A 21,454-nucleotide genomic window follows, 5' to 3' on the forward strand; every position below is an offset into this window, starting at 1 on the left:
TGTCATAAGCTTGTCACTCATCCAAACATTAGGGGTGGGGGGTGGGGGGAAGCACCAGGCATAGTTTAAAGCATAGGTGTCAAATTCACGGCCCTCCAGATGTTATGGGCTACAGTTCCCATCATCCCCTGCCAACATCATGCTGGCAGAGGATGATGGAAACTGTAGTCTATAACATCTGGAGGGCCGTGAGTTTGACACCTGTGGTTTAAAGACAGAGAAATCTCCTAATGCAACACAGGTGAACACTTTTTTGGGGGTAGAAAAAGGTCTAGCGGTTATGAACCGAAATCTCACATAGGGCTCCATCCAGTGGTGGGATTCAGCCGGTTCACACCACTTCGGCAGAACCGGTTGTTAAAATGGTGCTTGTAAACAACCAGTTGTTAAATTATTTGAATCCCACCACCGGATCCAGCTGTTAAATTATTTAAATCGCACCACCGGATCCAGTTGTTAAATTATTTGAATCCCACCACTGGATCTAGTTGTTAAATTATTTGAATCCCACCACCGGATCCAGCTGTTAAATTATTTAAATCGCACCACCGGATCCAGTTGTTAAATTATTTGAATCCCACCACTGGATCTAGTTGTTAAATTATTTGAATCCCACCACCGGATCCAGTTGTTAAATTATTTGAATCCCACCACTGGATCTAGTTGTTAAATTATTTGAATCCCACCACCGGATCCAGTAGTTAAATTATTTGAATCCCACCACTGGATCTAGTTGTTAAATTATTTGAATCCCACCACTGGATCTAGTTGTTAAATTATTTGAATCCCACCACTGGATCTAGTTGTTAAATTATTTGAATCCCACCACCGGATCCAGTTGTTAAATTATTTGAATCCCACCACTGGATCTAGTTGTTAAATTATTTGAATCCCACCACTGGAACCAGTAGTTAAATTATTTGAATCCCACCACTGGATCTAGTTGTTAAATTATTTGAATCCCACCACCGGATCCAGTAGTTAAATTATTTGAATCCCACCACTGGATCTAGTTGTTAAATTATTTGAATCCCACCACTGGATCTAGTTGTTAAATTATTTGAATCCCACCACCGGATCCAGTTGTTAAATTATTTGAATCCCACCACTGGATCTAGTTGTTAAATTATTTGAATCCCACCACCGGATCCAGTTGTTAAATTATTTGAATCCCACCACTGGATCTAGTTGTTAAATTATTTGAATCCCACCACCGGATCCAGTTGTTAAATTATTTGAATCCCACATCTCACTGGATCTAGAAGGTTGTTAAATTATTTGAATCCTTCACCACCGGGATCCAGTTGTTAAATTCATTTTCTGAATCCCACCACTGGATCTTAGTTGTTAAATTATTTGAATCCTGAATTTCACCACGGATCCAGTTGTTGTTAAATGTTCATTTGAATCCCACCACTGGATCTAGTTGTTAAATTATTTGAATCCCCCCACCCACTGGAACCAGTTTAGTTAAATTCATTTGAATCCCACCACTGGATCTAGCTGTTAAATTATTTGAATCCTCTGACCTCACCGATCCAGTAGTTAAATTCATTTGAACTCCTACCACTGGATCTAGTTGTTAAATTATTTGAATCCTGAACCACCGGAACCAGTAGTTAAATCTCATTTGAATCCCACCACTGGATCTTAGTTGTTAAATTCATTTGAACTCCCACCACCGATCCAGTTATTGTTAAATTCATTTGAATCCCAACCAACTGGATCTTAGTTGTTAAATTCATTTGAATCCTTTTGAATTTCCACCGGATCCAGTTGTTAAATTATTTGAATCCCACCACTGGATCTAGTTGTTAAATTATTTGAATCCCACCACCGGATCCAGTTGTTAAATTATTTGAATCCCACCACTGGATCTAGTTGTTAAATTATTTGAATCCCACCACCGGATCCAGTTGTTAAATTATTTGAATCCCACCACTGGATCTAGTTGTTAAATTATTTGAATCCCACCACCGGATCCAGTTGTTAAATTATTTGAATCCCACCACTGGATCCAGTTGTTAAATTATTTGAATCCCACCACCGGATCCAGTTGTTAAATTATTTGAATCCCACCACTGGCTCCATCCCAAAATTTATTATCTGTTCTGCATTTCAAATAACATTCTTTTTTCTTTTTACAGCTTCAAGGAAGAAAATAATTTTTAAAAATGGGATTCTAAAAAGGAATAACCCCCCCCCCACACACACACACACACTGGTTCTAAGCTGACAGCCCTGCTTCTAAAGAAAGGGCCATGCGCTCATTTAGTGGGGATGGGAGTTCCTGATTCAGCAGATGTTTCTGTCAGGACGTCAGCCCCCACCACCTGCTTGGGACTTCACTCTGTCCTCCCCCGGGAACTGCGTTTGAAAGCAATGCTGGGGTCTGGATGCGTCTCCCCCTCACCTGCCTGCATTCCGCATTCCAGTCAGATTCTACAGAACGGACCTATGGATTTATCTTGCAAAATTCATGCAGATTTTATTCTAGCCACAAAGTGGGCACAGGGTACACTGCACTGAAGCTCCACTTAGAATCATAGAGTTGGAAGAGACCCCAAGGGCCCTCAAGTCCAACCCCCTGCCATGCAGGAACACACAATCAAAGCACTCCTGACAGATGGCCATCCAGCCTCTCTTTGAAAACCTCCAAAGAAGAAGACTCCACCACACTCTGAGGTAGTGCATTCCGCTGTCGATCAGCCCTTACTGTCAGGAAGTTTTTCTTGATCTTTAGGTGGGATCCTTTTTCCTTCGCCTTGAACCAGGGCCATAGCTGGGCAGGAGTGTATTCTGCCACCACCACCACCACCCCGCACCCAGAGGTGGGATCCAGCAGGTTCTCACCAGTTCCCGAGAGTGGGTTACTAATTATTTGTGTGTGCCGAGAGGGGGTTACTAATTGGGTCTGCTTCTCCGTTAGAAATTCCATTAGGTCCAAAAATCATAAAATCCTGTTGTTTCCTACGTGGCTGGTTAGCGAAGGTAGAAAACGGGATAATTCTCCCTGTTGGGCTGTTTTAAAAACATGTTTTAGAAATATGGTAAAGTTCCTTGTTTAAGGAAAGTATCCTTCTTTGGATTTCTAGAAACAAAATTAAGTATTTGAAAGTATGAAGTATTTGACAGGCAGTCCATTAGAGGAGAAGTAGTTTCTGTTGGCAGTAGACGATAGGACTTGCTGTAATGAGTTTAAATTATGGACAGAAAGATACCAGCTGGAAATTAGGAACTTTTTTTACAGTAAGACTTTTTTACAGTAACAGAGAAATTACACGTCTCGCCCTCACTGAATGCCCTCAAGCCGCACTCCCCCTGTCGCAGTTAGTTCCCCGCCCCTTGTCCCAGACATGCCACGCCACTGTTTGAATCCCACCACCATGGGAATCTGTTACTAATTTTTTTGGATCCCACCACTACCCACACCCCCCCTCCCACATACCTTTTCCAGCCGGCAGAAAATGGGCCAGGCTGGTGGGGTTGGGTGGGACCAGGTGGGGGGAAAGGGGGCAGGGGGCGATTTTCGTGCCCCCCAGGTGTGCGCCCACTGCAACGCGCACCCCCTGTCACCTTGTAGCTCTGCCACTGCCTTGAACCCATTACTCCTGGTCCTAGTCTCTGGAGCAGCAGAAAACAAGCGTGCTCCCTCACCAACATGACATTCCTTCAAATATCTAAACATGGCTATCATGTCACCTCTTAACCTTCTCTTCACCAAGCGAAACAACCCCAGCTCCCTAAGACTCTCCTCGTAGGCCATGGATTCCAGGCCTTTCACCATGTTGGGTGCCCTCCTCTGGACCCGTTCCAGCTTGTCAATATCTTCCTTGAATTGCGGTGCCTGCTTGTAACTACACAAAGCCTTCTCAGCTCCCACCTAGCACTGGCAGGGGTCCCAATTTCAAAGTGGGTCTGGTAACAGGCTCCTAGTCACAGTAAGGTAAAAATGGCCTGGGCCCCGTAAATCGTTTGTCATGCCCCTCCAATCAGTGCTAGGGTGGGTGTGAAACCCAACAGAAATCTTTCAAATGTGAATTCTCTTTGGCCGTTTCCGCATGGCCACGATGGGGGTTGGGTTGGTGTACATAACGCCAACTCAACCCCCCCGGGACCGTTCGCACAAATGGTCCCGGTTGCGACGGGGAGGATGGCGCAGCATCCGCACAGGCTACGCCGTCCCCCAAACGCCTCACCGTGTCCTCCGGCCTCCGGCCTCCGGCGTATCGCACAGGCCAGGAGACATGCCCCCCCCCCGCGCGACAGCTCGGAAGTCACAGGGCAGGGGGGCGCGTCCCCTGGCCTTTGCAACGTGCTGGAGGCCGGAGGACACGGTGAGGCGTTTGGGAAAGGGGAGGGGGAATGACGCCTTCCAGCTGCTGCCGTTTGCACGGCAGCGGCTGGAAGCCGCTGTTTCCCAAAAACCTCGCTGGGGAAGCGAGGTCGGGAAACAGCGGCTTCATGCCGCTGGGGAGGCATGAGGGTGGCGCGGCTGTGATACAGCTGCGCCCCCCATGCGAACAGCTCTCTGGGGACGGCGTTTTTGCTATCCCCAGGGCGCTGTTTATGGCCCGTGCGGAAAGGGCCTATGTTAAAAAGGAAGGAGCTGAGAGAAAAAAGGTGTGAATCCTGTCATAAATCTTCCAAATGTGAATTCTCGATGCATTTGGCGGGAACGGAATTAGCAGTTGGCGGGGCTGAAGGGTCCCAATTTAGAAAGCCTGGGATGGGGGCGTGACCGACGGTGTCTGAAACTTTTTGTTTTACACTTTGCTCATTTTTGTAAACCTAACTCTATTGTGCTGCTTATCAGCTCTCTCATGGCGTTTAATTACATTGCGTTACGCTATGCCTCCATCTTGAGGCTCGAGTACAAAATGGGTCAATAAATAATGAAGCAGAAATAAAGAAATAATAAAGAATATAAATAGATTTCCTGACTGTGGGCCTGGGCCTTGAGATTTTCTGGAATCACAACTGATCTCCAGAACCTAACAATCAGATTCCCTGGGAGAACATGGCTGCTTTAGGAAGGTGGGCTCTATGGCGTTTTAACATTGCTAACTCCAGACTGTGAACTTCCCAGAGATTTGGTGGTAGAGCCTGAGGAGGGCAGGGTGTAGGGAAAGAGGTTACGTCAGCAAGTATCATCCCATAGGCCAGGGATGGCGAACCTTTTTGAGACTAAGTGCCCAAATTGCAACCCAAAACCCACTTATTTATCACAAAGTGCCAACACGGCAATTTAACCTGAATACTGAAGTTTTAGTTTAGAAAAAACGGTTGGCTCTGAGGCGTGCATTACTCAGGAATAAGCTTGGTGGTTAGCTTTGCTTTGAAGCAACTGTGCAACTCTTCGAACGGGTGAATCACGACCCTAGGAGGGTTTACTCAGAAGCAAGCCCCATTGCCAGCAACCGAGCTCACTCCCAGGTAAAGATCGTGCTTTAGTTCTTCGCATGAAAATCAGTGGGGTTTCACAACGCTTAACAGGGTTACCTAAACTGCTTCCCAAACTAGGTCTTGTGGTTTAATGCTAATAATCGAAAGCTCCAGCAGCCCAGGGCCAGCCTAGATGTGGGGATGGGGGGCGATTCCCCCCCACATGATCGGATCAACTCTGTTTTATGGCTGCCAAGTGCTCACAGAGAGGGCTCTGAGTGCCACCCTTCTGGCACCCCGTGCCATAGGTTCGCTTACTGTTAGTTAGAGCTGATTCAAGATGGGTTGAAGACAGCGGTGTGAAAACGGTGTGAAAACAGTATAAGCCCTTTTATACCGTTTTAAACCCTTTCACACCGTTTTCACACCGTTTTCACACTGCTGTTTTTGGCCCATGCGGAATCAGCCATAGATTCCACCCACTTTCTCCAGAGGAACTGAACTCTGCCCTCTGGAGATCAGTTGTAATTGTGAGCGACCCTCAGGCAACCCTGAGCGTTACAACCTGCCTCTGTTCACCAAACTCCGCCTTCCTCTTGATGAACCCCCAAATCTCCAGGATTTTCTCAAGCTGGAGGTGGCAACCTTACCTAGCAGTATTATAATAATGCATAATAATGCATTCACATGCGGCCTTATTTACTTGGTCATTCATAAGGACTGGTAAGCTGGGTCCGGGAGCAGAGAAACGTGAAGATGCTCGGGGTTATAAAACACGGATCAAACAGAGGTTCTATGTTAGTGTTGCCAAACTCCAGGTGGAGCCAGGAGATCTCCAGGAAGTACAGCAGATGTCCACAAGACAGAGATCTGTCACCAGTGGCGTACCGCCCATTGGGAAAACCGGGCAGCTGCCCAAGGCACAGGAATTTAAAGTCACTTGGGGATGGCCTGATTTCTAGCCCCACCCACTCTCTACGGTGGCCAACAAGCAAGGCAGGACAAGCAAGGAGTTTCCTGCTGTCGCAGAGGACTCCTGCTGTCGCAGAGGATGATCCGCCTCCCCCCAGAGCCCAGAGCAACCCAATCCCTGGAGGGCAGAGCAACCCCCAGCCAGGTGGGCAGGGCTACCTCTGTCCATTGGGGGGGCATCAACCTAGGTTTTGCCTAGGGCGCCAGTTTCCCTAGGTACGCCACTGTCTGTCATCTTTGTGAAAATGGCTGCTTTGTAGGGTGGAATGTGTGGCAGTATACCCCACTGAGACCCCTTTTCCCAGGCACTGCCCCCCAAATCTCCAAAACTTTCCCAGCCCTGAGATGGCAACTTTAGTTATAAACATTTGTGGACTAGAGTCGTCTTCCTCTAATCCAGAAATGGTTATGCTAGAATGGAAAGTTGTTAGCCTTCAAGGTGCCGCGGGACTCTTTCAAAAAACGTCAACAACAACGAGAGGATCATTTTAAGATGCTCAAAGTTCTAAATTCCATGAGCGACTCCTTGGTTATATATATGTGGCAAGCCCAGCCGTAAGTTCAGAACAGTGATGGCGAACCTTTTTGAGACCGAGTGCCAAAATTGCAACCCAAAACCCACTTATTTATCGCAAAGTGCCAACACGGCAATTTAACCTGAATACTGAAGTTTTAGTTTAGAAAAAACGGTCTCAGGAATAAGTTTGGTGGTTAGCTTTGCTTTGAAGCAACTGTGCAACTCTTCGAACGGGTGAATCATGACCCTGGGAGGGTTTACTCAGAAGTAAGCCCCATTGCCAGCAACCGAGCTTACTCCCAGGTAAAAGATAGCGCTTTAGTTCTTCGCATGAAAATCAGTGGGGTTTAACAGTGCTTAACAGGGTTACCTACACTGCTTCCCCAAAACTAGGTCTTAGGTTTAATGCTAATAGGTTTAATGCTAATAATAATAATAATTTAATGCTAATAATTGAGCCCAGCCACCCAGGCCAGCCTAGATGTGTGTGTGTGTGGGGGACTCTGTGTGTGCCCACAGAGAGGGCTCTGAGTGCCACTTCTGGCACCCATGCCATAGGTTCGCCACCACTGGTTCAGAATGACCCAGTATGTCTGTCGCTCTGCTTAACAGTCTGGAAAGAGGCAGTAAAGTGACTGTTCTGAAAGCTGTTAAAATAAATTGGCTGTCCACAATTTGAATCCCCTTTTATAAGTCACCAGAAAGCTGGCGGTGGTTTGGGGGGAATAAGATAGCGCCGTAAGAAAGGACTTGTAGGAGTAGGGGGTGAGCAGGTCACTGTTTCGATTTGCTTTCCCCCCCAATTATTCAGACACAAGCTAGCTTTGCTCTTGGACCATAACATCTCCTTTCAGCTCTTGGCAGAATACAACCGTTGGGTCCAGAACGTGAGAAACATGCACATTTGTGTCGGGTACAAATCATCACTAGGTCCTCTACACTTCCTAACATTGGGCCTTTCCCCACTTACCTTAAGCCCTGCGCTACTTGAGGAGAGTAGCGCGGGGTCCCCCGGCACTCCCCACGAGAGGGGCGGCGACAGTGCAGCCGCCCCGATGCTGCCGCTGTTGCGCCCCCTCAGCCCGTGGCATAGGGGGGGATCATGGTGAGTGGGGAAATGCCCCCTGAGGCTTAAGGAGTTTGGTAAACATTTGAAAATAGCAAGGGGGGGGGGGAAGTAGCTCACCCCTATGGTTGCCAACTTCAGCTCGGGAAACACCTGGAGATTTAAGGGTGGAACCTGGAAAGGAATGGGAGTCATTTGATGTAGACTCCGCCCCCTTAAGCAGCCATTTTCTCCAGGGGAACTAATCTTTATAGTCTGGAGACCAGTGGCAATTTTGGGGGATCTCCAGAACCTACCTGAGGGATATGGCAACAACACAAATCCGTATCCAATATTCTTTGGGATTATCCCTCAGCAATCTAGCCCTGCTATATACCTGGAACATCTTGTTAATTACAATTGCAGATGGGTCATGACTAGAGCAAGGTGTAACTCTTTTCCCTCAGTACATCTCCAAGGTCGCTTCTCTAATATCCCACAAAATGAGCGTTGCTGTCAATTCTGTCCTGATACAACTGATTCACTTTCTCATATTCTGCTTCACTGTTCAAAATATAATAATAATAAGCCTTTATTTGGCATAACAATAATCATAACACAATAAAAAACCTGAGATAAAAGGTATACAAATACAAAGGTTTAAGATAAAATATAAATTATTGATTGTGCATCACCTCCAGTAAAAATTGTGCAACCAATTCACAAGTTTCATTGTCAGAATTGTCCAGAAGGAAAGGAAGTCTACCTGATTCTCCCATTTCACTAGGTATCCTAGAAAGAATATTGGAATATTTTGATCTGATATAACAACTTCAGAACTGATTTGAGAACTGTACTACCAACAGGATTTATGCTTCTTTCTGCCATTTTTCCCAGCACTGTTTTCTATTCATTTCCAAGTCAGCTTCCCTTGAGTGTGCAATCATGTTCAAACTGTCTTTATTTCTCTGTCCCACCAAACACCTAGCCCAGGGGTCTGCAACCTGCGGCTCTCCAATTGGCCATGCTGGCAGGGGCTGATGGGATTTGTAGTCCATGAACATCTGGAGAGCTGCAGGTTGCAGTCTCCTGACCTAGCCCTTTCCCATGCACCTGTATAATGGCCCAACCTCTCCTTCAGCCATTTTCTCCTCCCCTCTCCCCCCTCCTCCATTTTTGAATATAATTGTATTTATTTTTCTCTTTGACATAATGAACTAGCAATGTAACAATGAGATAGAGATAAGAGGCAGGGACAATTGGATCAGATTTGTCAATTTCACATAGCGCTCACAATGTTGATGGTTCAGGTACAGATCGAAAAAAGCAGGAGCAATTAGACCAGCTTTGTCAGTTTTACCTAGAGCTTGGATGTCAAACACAGGCACAGATTTTTTAAAAAAGCAGGGACTATTGAATCAACTTTGTCAATTTCACCTAGAGCTTGGATACTAAGGAAGGAACAGATTTTAAAAAAGCAGGGACTATTGGATCAACTTTGTCAATTTCACCCTAGAGCTTGGATGCTAAGGAAGGAACAGATTTTTAAAAAGCAGGGACTATTGGATCAACTTTGTCAATTTCACCCTAGAGCTTGGATGCTAAGGAAGGAACAGATTTTTAAAAAGCAGGGACTATTGGATCATCTTCCTTTAGCCTTGGACGCCACCTTGGAATCCCGCATAAAGAAAGGAAATGCCCGTGTGGCATGGGTTCTGTGGAAACAGTATCTCATATGCTGTTGAATTGTCCTTTTTATGAGATAGGTAGGAAGAAGCACATAATCCCCTTCCTGCATGGAAGTGAAGGCATTACAGATAAACAGAAGGTTATATATCTTTTAAACAGCCACAACTACGAGCTGTTGGAAGCGGTGGCTAAATTTTTAAATGGTGTTATTTTAACTCGTCAGAAATTGTAAAGTTGTAAAGGCTGTTATTATCTTGCTAAGTTAATCTTAAACAATTTATATGCCATTAAAGGTATTTGAAATCGAATCGAATCGACTATTGGATCAACTTTGTCAATTTCACCCTAGAGCTTGGATGCTAAGGAAGGAACAGATTTTTTAAAAGCAGGGACTATTGGATCAACTTTGTCAATTTCACCCTAGAGCTTGGATGCTAAGGTTCAGGCACAGATGAAAAAAAGCAGGGGCCGCTGGATCAGCTTCCCAAAACCCATCTTCCCCGGATGCCAGCCCAAATCTCCAGAAATTTCCCAACCCGGAATTAGCAGCTTGCTACAGGAGACAGGATCAGATTTGCTGTTAGTCTAGAGCAGGGGTCGGCAACCTTTAACACCCAAAGAGCCATTTGGACCCATTTTCCATGGAAAAGAAAACACTTGGAGCCGCAAATACTTTTTGACATCTAAAATGAAGATAACATTGTACATATTCTCATGCAGGGAGAAGTTCCCTTCTTTGGGGCCCATTTTTACCCATCAAAGCAAAAAAAAAGGGGAGGGGATAAAAAGCCTGTTGTTTTGTACATGATTCAAATGACCAGCAATAGAACCCCCGTTTCACACATTTCTCTTTTCTTGTGTTGAAAGACACGGATTATGTCCCCCCCCAAAAGAACCCCCTCAAATTCCACTTGGATGGTGGATCAGAATTGGTGCCTTATTCCTCTCTAGGAACGGGGACTCTTTCCCATTAACCCTTAGGGCAACTCTCCGAAAGAGGCTGAGAGGAGCCAAGCCACATGGAGCCGCAGTGCAAGGACAAAAGAGCCGCATTCGGCTCTGGAGCCACAGGTTGCAGACCCCTGGTCTAGAGGGCAGCACGTAGACTCCTCTGGGCCAAATCTGCCCCACCCTGAGAAGTACTGGAAGATCAACAGAAGGAAGAGACCTGGGTATAATGGGCAAAGCTGGGCCCCTCTGCTGATTGTAGCCCACCTAGCTGTGTGCAGTGCATATGGTTGCCGGTTCTGGGTTGGGAAACACCTGGAGATTTTGGGGAGCCTGGGTTGGGGGAGGGGAGAGACTCCAGTGGGGCGTAATGCAATAGAGTCCACCTTCCAAAGCCGCCATTTTCTCCAGGTTAACTGATCTCTGTCATTTGGAGAGGAGGAGTAATCCCAGGAGGGCTCCAGCCATTACGTGGAGACTGGCAACTAAAGCAGCGCAATGCTTGTTGTGGCTGCTAGGAGCAGCAGTGGCGCAGTGGTTAAGAGCAGGTGCATTCCAATCTGGAGGAACCGGGTTTGATTCCCAGTTCTGCCGCCTGAGCTGTGGAGGCTTCTCTGGGGAATTCAGATTAGCCTGTGCACTCCCACACACGCCAGCTGGGTGACCGTGGGCTGGTCACAGTTCTTCAGAGCTCTCTCAGCCCCACCTACCTCGCCAGGTGTTTGTTGTGAGGGGGGAAGGGCAAGGAGATTGTCAGCCCCTTTGAGTCTGCTTACAGGAGGGAAAGGGGGGATATAAATCCAAACTCTTCTTCTTCAATTGTGGAAGAAGAGACGATGCGAGCCTATTTGTGTGTGGGAACCTGTGCCATGCATGGGCTGCTAATGCCAGAATCAAAAAAATGTTCTTTTCTGTTGGCAACCACATACAGGCCTTCCATAGGTTCTGTGAACCCAAAACTAGCAGGAAGAAGAAAGAGAAGAGTTTCCCTCCTGTAAGGAGACTCAATGCGTCTTACGACGCCTTCCCATTCCTCTCCCCACAACAGAATCCTTGTGAAGTCGGTGGGGCTGAGAGAGTTCTGAGAGAACTGTGGCTAGCCCAAAGTCACCCCAGCAGGCTTCATGCGTAGGAGCGGGGGAACCAGTTCATCAGATAAGAGTCTGCCGCTCCTGTGGGGAAACAGGGAATAGAACCCGGTTCTCCAGATTAGAATGCTCCACTCTTCACCACTCCATCGCAAGGGACTCCATGGCAACAGGCAATGCTTCTCGGCATGCCCAGACAAAGTTCTACGGTCAGAGGTTCTGGCACCTTTCAAGCCCTCTCTCGTTGCCCCAGATTTCTACTAGTCGGCAACTTTATTCATGTACAGATTCCGGACGCAAATGGAGCCCCTCGGAATTGTCCGAAAGTAGGCAGAAGGCAGCAGATACGACTCAAAAAAAACCTCACACTCCCCCCTCCACCACCTTAGATGTCAATGCCTCCGTTTAAATCGCACTGTGCAGGGGGTTAGTTCAATGCAAAACGAAAAGCGAAAGAATACCTTTCTACCTTCATGCCTGCCTTCAATTTTTCATCTAAAGTAGCTCAGTGGCCCACAGAGAACTGAAAGGGGGGTGGGGGGTTGTGTAGCTGGCTCAACCTCAAAGAAGGATCCCAAAATAGCTTTCCTTTCCCCCCTCCCGGCCAACCTTTGCGAGGCAGCAGAAGTTGGCTCTGGCTTTTATGCGCCGGCATGCTGAGCGTTCAGATCCACGACGGTCAGACGGCAACGATGTCGATTTGGGAGGGTTCGTCGAAACCACGGTTGTGTCTTTAAAACCAGAACCTGAAAGGACACCCTCCCAAAGGCAAAGACACACAAACATGCGGTTTGTACCTAGGACTGAAATCCCACTGCCTGGCCTTCGGTCTGTCGCCTGGATCAGCCTCTCTCTCTCTCTCTCTCTCTCTCTCCTTCCTTCCTTCTCTCCCTCTGCGCACAGCTGTAATATACAGCAACAGGTGCTGGATCCTGTCAAGAGGAAAATACCAGCCAATCATGGGGGACACTTTCAGCTGCTGCTGCTTCTTTTTTCACAAGACAAGGAGCCCGTCTCTGACTTCACCCAGGAAGGACAGGAACAAATATTTAAGGCACGGTGGGACGGTCGTCTTCCTTGTGCGGAGGGCGCCATCTGCAGGATGGGCAGAACTTGACGCACGGTGAACACGGGTCAGGCTGAATGGACATTACGAAAAGACATTCATAAGAACATAAGAACTAGCCTGCTGGATCAGACCAGAGTCCATCTAGTCCAGCACTCTGCTACTCGCAGTGGCCTTTGGGAGCTCACGTGCAGGATGTGAAAGCAATGGCTTTCTGCTGCTGCTGCTCCTGAGCACCTGGTATGCTAAGGCCTTTGCAATCTCAGATCAAGGAGGTTCAAGCCCTTTTTAAAGCTATCCAGGTTAGTGGCCATCACCACCTCCTGTGGCAGCATATTCCAAACACCAATCACACGTTGCGTGAAGAAGTGTTTCCTTTTATTAGTCCTAATTCTCCCCCCCCCCCCCCCCCCCCAGCATTTTCGATGAATGCCCCCTGGTTCTAGTATTGTGAGAAAGAGAGAAAAATGTCTCTCTGTCAACATTTTCTACCCCATGCATAATTTTAAAGCCTTCAATCATATCCCCCCTCAGACGTCTCCTCTTCAAACTAAAGAGTCCCAAACGCTGCAGCCTCTCCTCATAAGGAAGGTGCTCCAGTCCCTCAATCATCCTCGTTGCCCTTCTCTGCACTTTTTCTATCTCTTCGCTATCCTTTTTGAGATGTGGCGACCAGAAACTCAACACAGTACTCCAAGTGCGGTCGCACCACGGCTTTATATAAGGGCATGACAATCCTTGCAGTTTTATTATCAACTCCTTTCCTAATTATCCCCAGCATAGAGTTGGCCTTTTTCACTTTGGCAATAGGGAAGCCAGCTTCCAGGTGAGATCTGGGCACCTGGCGGAATTACAATTCATCTCCAGACTACAGAGATCAGTTTCCACTGGAGAGAAATGGATGCTTTGGAGGGCAGGCTTTCTAGCATTGCACTCCACTGACGTCCCTGTTTTCTCCAGACTCCACCCCCAAATGTCCAGGAGTTTCTCAACCTGGATCTGGCAAAAAAAAAAAAACACCCAACAACCCGAGGTGGGATCCAGCAGGTTCTCACCAGTTCCCGAGAGTGGGTTACTAATTATTTGTGTGTGCCGAGAGGGGGTTACTAATTGGCTCTGCTTTCCCGTTAGAAATTCCATTCGGTCCAAAAATCATAAAGTCCTGTTGTTTCCTATGTGGCTGGTTAGCGAAGGTAGAAAACGGGAGAATTCTCCCTGTGGGGCTGTGTTAAAAACATGTTTTAGAAATATGGTAAAGTTCCTTGTTTAAGGAAAGTCTCCTTCTTTTGATTTCTAGAAACAAAATTAAGTATTTGAAAGTATTAAGTATTTGACAGGCAGTCAATTAGAGGAGGAGTTGTTTCTGTTGGCAGTAGACGATAGGACTTGCTGTAATGAGTTCAAATTATGGACAGAAAGATACCAGCTGGAGTTTAGGAACTTTTTTTTTACAGTAAGAGTTTTTTACAGTAACAGAGAAATTATTAATGCCCCGCCCCCGGAATGCCCGGCCACGCCCCTGTCGTGCCACGCCCAGCCCTCTTGGCACTACGCCACTGTTTGAATCCCACCACCATGGGAACCTGTTACTAAAATTTTTGGATCCCACCACTGCCAACAACCCATCCTCCACCGGTTGCCAGAGGGGACCTGGCCACCCTATTCAGCAATCTAGTCTTTCATAATGCATTGGGAAAAAAATGGCAAATTGATATTTGCTGGTAAGGAAGAGAGAGCCACCTGACAGGCGTCTGCATAGCAGAGCTTGATTTTTGTTTTTGTTTTAAAGTTTCCAGTCCCTGTCATTGTAGAGGGGTGAAGTGCCCTCAGTTGTTTACCGGAAGCTTGCATCTGTGATTAGTTTTCTGTCCTGGAGTTTTCTGCCCCAGAGTAATGATGACGCAGAAATAAGCACCTACATCCAAATGGACTAACTGAGCACAAATCTGCCTTTGTTTGTCACAGAGCTAAATGCGGGCATTGTCCTAAACTTTCTTTTTTTATTTTTCTCCCCAAAAAGCAGCTATTCTCTCATGTTCGACGAGAGCTTTCTTAGACAAAACCCCTTCTTACAATCAGTGCTCAAACAGTTTCAAAGCACAAAGCCCCAACTTCTGTTCAGCGGGAGGCGATTCGCAGTTCCCGAGAGCTAGCCAACATGGAAACCCAACTGAGCGCACACTAATCCACCTGTGACCCAGATCCGCTCCAAAAAATCTCTCTTGTTATGTGGCTGAATTAGCTGCATCCCTGCCAGCGGATGCAGGAGGCGATTAAAAGAATCTTGCAGGTTTTGAACCAGTTGTTCCGTATTATGCTTGCCTCTGTCTCCAACATTACAGGGTTGTCGGAAATCCTGAGTGGCCACACCAGAGGTTTATCAGCAGAGTTTAAAGCGGAGTCACTCTGGTAAGATGAGAAGATCTAGTAGTCTTCTTGCACTCACTACAGCCTCCTACCACACTTGGAAAAGAATATTCTCCACGCAAGATGTTCTTTCCATAGGAAGGCTTTTACTTTAGCAATTGCAAGGTTACACAAGTCTATTCTATACAAGACTATAAGACTATGCAGAACACTTCGGCAATAACAAAGTTCAACACACACAGAACTTAACTCTATCTCTATCTCAACTTAGCATAGCATATACAATACATACATCAGGGATACTTTTCCCTGTCCACGCAACAGCCTCTCATTGGTCTAGAATTACCGCTGAATTCACCAATCATGTTAAAGGTCAACCATTGCTACTTTTTGCCCCTAGACTGACTGTCTCCGTCCTCTGGGTTTTGCAAACTTCTGCTAACTCAGAAGATGACCTATTTGTGAACTTTTACTCTTTTTAATATATCATGACAAGGTTGATATAGTTGGGAAGCTGCCAGGGCCTGGGAGAAAGTATTGACCCCTTCATGATTTCTTCTTTCTTTGGTGTACCTCAAACAGATCTAGGCTGTTTTCTTATTGTAATGCTCATCATTCAAATTCACAACCTGCTTCCATTTGCTGGACACCAAATATGTTTTAGGCACACACCTGGTAAAAAGAAAACTTTGTTGTTGTTGTTTGCCCAGGGATTTGTGACTTGATGTTGAAGAAGTCCGGGCTGGTGTTGTTTTTTGTTCTATTATTTTGTTCCATTCTTTGCCCTGCCTAACGTTGGGTGATTCCGCACAGGTCAAATAAAACCGGTTCAGGGGTGTGAAAAAAGCGTTACGGGGGATAAGTTCTCACAACTCGCCCCCCAAACGCTCTAACCCATTATATTTTACTGAACCCGGGTTAAATGAAAGTCGCTTAGCAACTTTCCCCCTTTCCCCCGGGTTTCAGACACTTCCTGCTTGCCTGTGCGAACTATGGCAAGCAGGAAGAGTTCTATTTCTTCACCTCCCATCCACCATTATGGTGGATTCTCTGGGTGGCCGCCATTAGAAGGTTAAAGTGATCTTGGCTAAATGGTGATCCTTAATCAGAATATAAATGCCCTCTCAATAAGAGGCCTCATCTATATATATAATAAGCTAACAGTGTATTTGTTGATGACAGTATACCTCAGTAACTGCTGGGCCAATTCCTCTGAAAATTCCCAGCCACTATAGTCAGCCAGGCGAGAGTGTTTTTAGATGTTCACATACCTGAAATTTCACACCTGGCCCAGGTAAAACGCCTTTTCCCTGGCGCTCCCTGGTGAAGGACATGCAGCTGCCTGTATGTAACTGTCACCCTTAGAATGTTTGTGCCCTTAGAATGTTCACTCAGATGGCCAAATATGAGCAGTGAAAACAGTACATAGGCAGTAACTCGCACAGTATCATGCTGCGTGTTTGCATGAGGACGTACTGCTGGCCTCTGCAATTGATTTGCTGCTACTGTTCCTTTTCCATTTCACCACAATAAGCCACAGCAACGCGTGGCTGGGCCCCGCTAGTAGAAGATATCTATGAATACAAATACCTTTTCTGAATACAACTTGTGAGTATTTTAATGATGTGCCCTACACTGTAATCCACAGTTTTCCAACATGGTGCCCATGGTCACTACCGGCGCCTATCAGTACTTCCTTCAGCGCCCACAGAGTGTGCACGGCTCGTTTTTGTCTGCCTCATTGAAAAGAAAAGGGTTTTTACTGGAGGATCAGGAGGTTTGGTAAATGCACTGGCTTTTCCATTGCCCCTTTCTAGGAGAAGTGAGAAGCGAGATATTCCCTTTGGCCCTTGCTCCTGGGACAACCATTTGGAGTTTGGCTCTGCCACCTGCGGCAGCCAGTTTGGGGTGGTGCACAGCACGCCCTCTCACAATGACACAGGTGTTTGCAGGCTTAAACAGGTCGGGAATCTGTTGTAATCTAAACATTTCAAAGAAAACCCTCTTCTGGTTTCACGGGCAGAAGGCCCCCTCTTCTGGTGGGACCGGGCCTTTTAGCACCCTTGTTTATTCTTAGCTGATGACACTCGGCTGTCAAAACGACTTAAATCTCTCACCAGGCTCTCTGCGTAGCAAAGCAAATTGTGGAAGCTCATGCCCATCACAAATAAAAGTCCAGCAAGGCCATCCACAGGTAAGGGAGGGGTTCTACTACTCGGTGGTGTAAGAAGGGTGTGCCCCGAGTAAGCTCCTCATTTCCAGATGGGACTGCCTCTCCGCCCCCATTTCTGGTAGACTGCTCTTGAGCAGCAGGCTTGCTGGAGAAGATACCATCAAAAGTCTCTTAAAGGTTCAGTTTTAGAGGTTTGTTCTGACCACACAGAGGTGGAGACTAATAAAAGGAAACACTTCTTCACACAACGTGTGATTGGTGTTTGGAATATGCTGCCACAGGAGGTGGTGATGGCCACTAACCTGGATAGCTTTAAAAGGGGCTTGGACAGATTTCTGGAGGAGAAGTCGATTTATGGCTACCAATCTTGATCCTCTTTGATCTGAGATTGCAAAGGCCTTAACAGACCAGGTGATGGGGAGCAACAGCCGCAGAAGGCCATTGCTTTCACCTCCTGCCTGTGAGCTCCCAAAGGCACCTGGTGGGCCACTGCGAGTAGCAGAGAGCAGGACTAGATGGACTTTGGTCTGATCCAGCTGGCTTGTTCTTATGTTCTTATGTGGGCAAATGAGGGACCTTGAGGGAAAGGAAACACAACTTGCAAATAATTAAAAAAAACCAGTTTCTGGCTAATTCAAAATGCACGAGGTTTCTTTTGTAGTCACACCACCTTTGGGAAAGTGGGCCAACTTCTCAGTTTTATTTACATAACGACTGCTTGTTCAGCGGTGAGATCATATGGATTCTATCACATTGCACAGTTAAGCGGAGAGGTTAACAACAATAAACATTTCATAGAAATGGACTAAAATAGGTGGACTAAAATAGGTGGAATACGAACTGAAACAAAACATCTCTCACCTTTTATTACTCTTGCCTGAATATTGAAATAGAGATATTGGGGGGGGGGGGGGGGGGAACCAGTAAGCAATACTATCAGAGATCTCTGAGGTACTGCTAGACTCTAATATTACTGTTCCACGTCAGATGGACATGGTTACCCTCCGAAACTTTCCCAGTGAGCACACTAAAAATAAGATGCACAGTTTTTTCCTGCGTTTTCAGAGGCATTAGATTTTGTTAAGTTTGTTGTTGTTAAGCGGTCTTTTTCTATTTCTTTCCTCCTACCTCCTACTGCAAAGCATCTGCTCCGGCACTGAGATGAGGTCCTTTCCCTTTGTAAGGTCATGGGTGCGAAGCGCCAGAAGAGTCAATATCAGGAAGGCAACGGTGTTTTGTGAGCACCACTGTCCTGCAGGGCCTTGTTTTCGCTTCTGTTTTCACAGCAGCGCATACGATTTGTCTGAAACCAACAGCCGCTGAGTCATCGATCTCCAGTCAAAGAGCAAACTTGGCGCTGTGTCAAAAATGCCTTTGCAATTTTCGCTGTGCTAAGCCCTGCAAAGGAAAACGCACATGCAAACACAGAAGGGTTTTGTTTTCTTTGAGGATGAATTGTTGGGTGTGCGTGTGTGTGTGTGTATGTTAGACTAGAACAGAAGAGGCAGATTCTCAGTTGCTTTTTATAAATGAGTTTACTAACGACTGTGTTTCCCCGAATATAAGACAGTGTCTTATATTCGGGGAAACACGGTCGTTAGTAAACTCAGTGTCTTATATTAATTTTTGCTCCCAAAGATGCGCTATGTCTTATTTTCAGGGGATGTCTTATATTTCTGTATTCTGTTCGTCAGGCATACTTCCAAACAAAAACTTTGCTACGTCTTACTTTTGGGGGATGCCTTATATTTCGCACTTCAGCAAAACCTCTACTACGTCTTATTTTCCGGGGATGTCTTATATTCGGGGAAACAGGGTATAAGGGAAGGTTACGTGGAGATAAAATAAGACATCCTTTCTTTCCTGTTACCCACCTACGTTACTATATGTTTGTTTACATCTTCATACATATCTAAGAACATAAGAACATAAGAACTAGCCTGCTGGATCAGACCGGAGTCCATCTAGTCCAGCACTCTGCGACTCGCAGTGGCCCACCAGGTGCCTTTGGGAGCTCACATGCAGGATGTGAAAGCAATGGCCTTCTGCTGCTGCTGCTGCTCCTGAGCACCTGGTCTGCTCAGGCCTTTGCAATCTCAGATCAAAGAGGATCAAGATTGGTAGCCACAGATCGACTTCTCCTCCATAAATCTGTCCAAGCCCTTTTTAAAGCTATCCAGGTTAGTGGCCATCACCACCTCTTGTGGCAGCATATTCTGTTGTCTCATGGTGCTGGTGCGGCTGGTGGTCGTGGTGGTGTCGTGTCTGCTCAAAGAAACAGAGTTAACTTTATAAGTTCAGATGTACGTGCTCACAAACATGTAAGCAATGGCTATCTGACTGACCAATAGCTAATCAATAGATCTGGTCGGGGACAGAATCCTCATGCCAGAGGTGGAAGGAAATGGCCCTTTCCGCACAAATCTCCCAAAACGTTTGCAAAACATTTTCAGTCCCCCGCCCTTTCGTCCACACTCACCCTCTAGAAAGGATTCATGGCTGCCATGACATGGTTTTCCCCTTTGAGTTCGTTGGTGAATTGATCCTTCATTGCTTCACCGTCTCGTGCTGCAATTCTCTGCGCCTTGTATACTCGATGCATCAAAAATTACCCCCAAAATAAAAAAAAATGTATTATTATTATAGATTTCACAGCTGCCAGATCTTTAGCTGGTTGTTGGCCATCATTACAATCCGAGCCTCACCCAGAGGCCTAGGAAGTTGTAATGTATCGGCGTAGTATTTGTGCGGATCCCAGCAGGGCTGCCTTCTGAATTTGGCAGATGTTGATTTTGTCAATTCGAAGATGTTTCAAGTGCTGCCCTAGTGTTTTCAGGATGGCGCCCAGCGTGCCGATTACCACTGGGACAACCTCAGCTGGTTTGTGCCATAGACGCTGAAGCTCGATTTTCAAATCGCGGTATCTAGTGACCTTCTCCTGTTCTTTTTCAATGACCCTGCTGTCACCGGGGACTGCTATGTTGATGATGGTCACTTTCTTGTCCTCGATCACGGTGATGTCTGGTCCATTGTGTTTCAACACTTTGTCCATTTGGATCCAAAAGTCCCACAGGATCTTGACCTTCTCATTTTCCATTACTTTCTCTGGACAATGTTCCCACCAGACCTTAGCTGTTCTTATGTTGTAATTCTTGCATAAATTTCAGTGGATCATCTTGGCCACTGAGTTGTGTCTCTGTTTGTACTCAGTCTGGGCAATCTTTTTGCAGCAGCTGAGGACATGATCTACAGTTTCATCTGCTTCTTTGCACAATCTGCATTTTGCATCATCATCATCATCATCATCATTATTTATTTGTTTATTCGTTCGTTCGTTTGTTCGTTCATTCGTTCGTTCATTCATTCATTCAATTTGATATACCGCTCCATCCCCGGAGGGCTCTGGGCATTTAAGGAAATGCTCTAAATAAACAGTTTCATCAGCTTCTTTACACAATCTGCATCATCATTATCATCATTATTTATTCGTTCGTTCGTTCGTTCATTCATTCAATCAATTTGGTATACCGCCCCATCCCCAGAGGGCTCTGGGCATTTAAGGAAATGCTCTAAATAAACAGCCGAGAGGGAATAGAAAATGAGCACAGAAAATGGTGCCAAGGAGAGAGGACAGCAAAGAGGTCTGTAAGATGTTTTTAAGCAAATGAAAACAGCAAGTGAAATGTTTTGAAAATGTTTCAGCCTCAAGAACAATTTGAAAAGTTTTGAGGCTGGAAACAAAATGATTTGGGGTAAAAACAATGTGGAACTCCTTGGAGGAAACTTTTTTACTTCCTGCCTCGAAACATTTTAAATGAATTGTGCGGAAAAGCCCACAGTGTTTTGTTTGGTCGACAGTAATTTTGAACACAGCTCTCCATCAGCCACGGAATGAACCTCTCTGACTTCGAGTCATTACCCACATGTTCCTGTTTTCACCCTTGTTGGCTACTTCAGCTCCATGATTTGCTGTATTCTCTAAGATTTTTTTTAAGCTAATGAAAGGGTTCCATTTTCATGTTATGAAAACAAACGGCTCTGGCCGGGAAATAACTAGGGAGTGGCAACCGCAGTCTTTTGATGACAAAGCTTAATTCTAGTTCTTCAGCTAAAAGAATCTCAGCCAGCCAATATGAAGAAAAAGACTCTAGAAAGCACCGGAAATTTCCGGGGTCCTCCTGAAATAAAGACTCTGATTCACATG

General features: G+C 46.0%; 1 protein-coding gene across 4 annotated transcripts in view; it reads right to left on the reverse strand.

Annotated features, from left to right (window-relative positions):
• The window catches only part of LOC125432972 (cilia- and flagella-associated protein 251-like), a 50,336-nt gene extending 31,696 nt beyond the window's left edge, over positions 1 to 18,640 (reverse strand). Inside the window, exons 1-2 of one of the 4 annotated variants that reach the window (XR_007244575.1) lie at positions 18,379 to 18,640; positions 12,442 to 12,576 (exon numbers count right to left, since the gene is read on the reverse strand). The gene's annotated coding sequence lies outside the window, so the exon portion shown is untranslated. Of the gene's footprint in view, positions 1 to 12,105; positions 12,168 to 12,441; positions 12,630 to 18,378 lie in introns of those variants that run through there. The other 3 variants (XR_007244578.1, XR_007244576.1, XR_007244577.1) reach the window with 3 other exon arrangements.
• Between the last annotated feature and the right edge of the window lie 2,814 nt (positions 18,641 to 21,454).

Source organism: Sphaerodactylus townsendi, linkage group LG05, assembly GCF_021028975.2.
Source record: "Sphaerodactylus townsendi isolate TG3544 linkage group LG05, MPM_Stown_v2.3, whole genome shotgun sequence".
Classification (NCBI taxonomy): domain Eukaryota; kingdom Metazoa; phylum Chordata; class Lepidosauria; order Squamata; family Sphaerodactylidae; genus Sphaerodactylus; species Sphaerodactylus townsendi.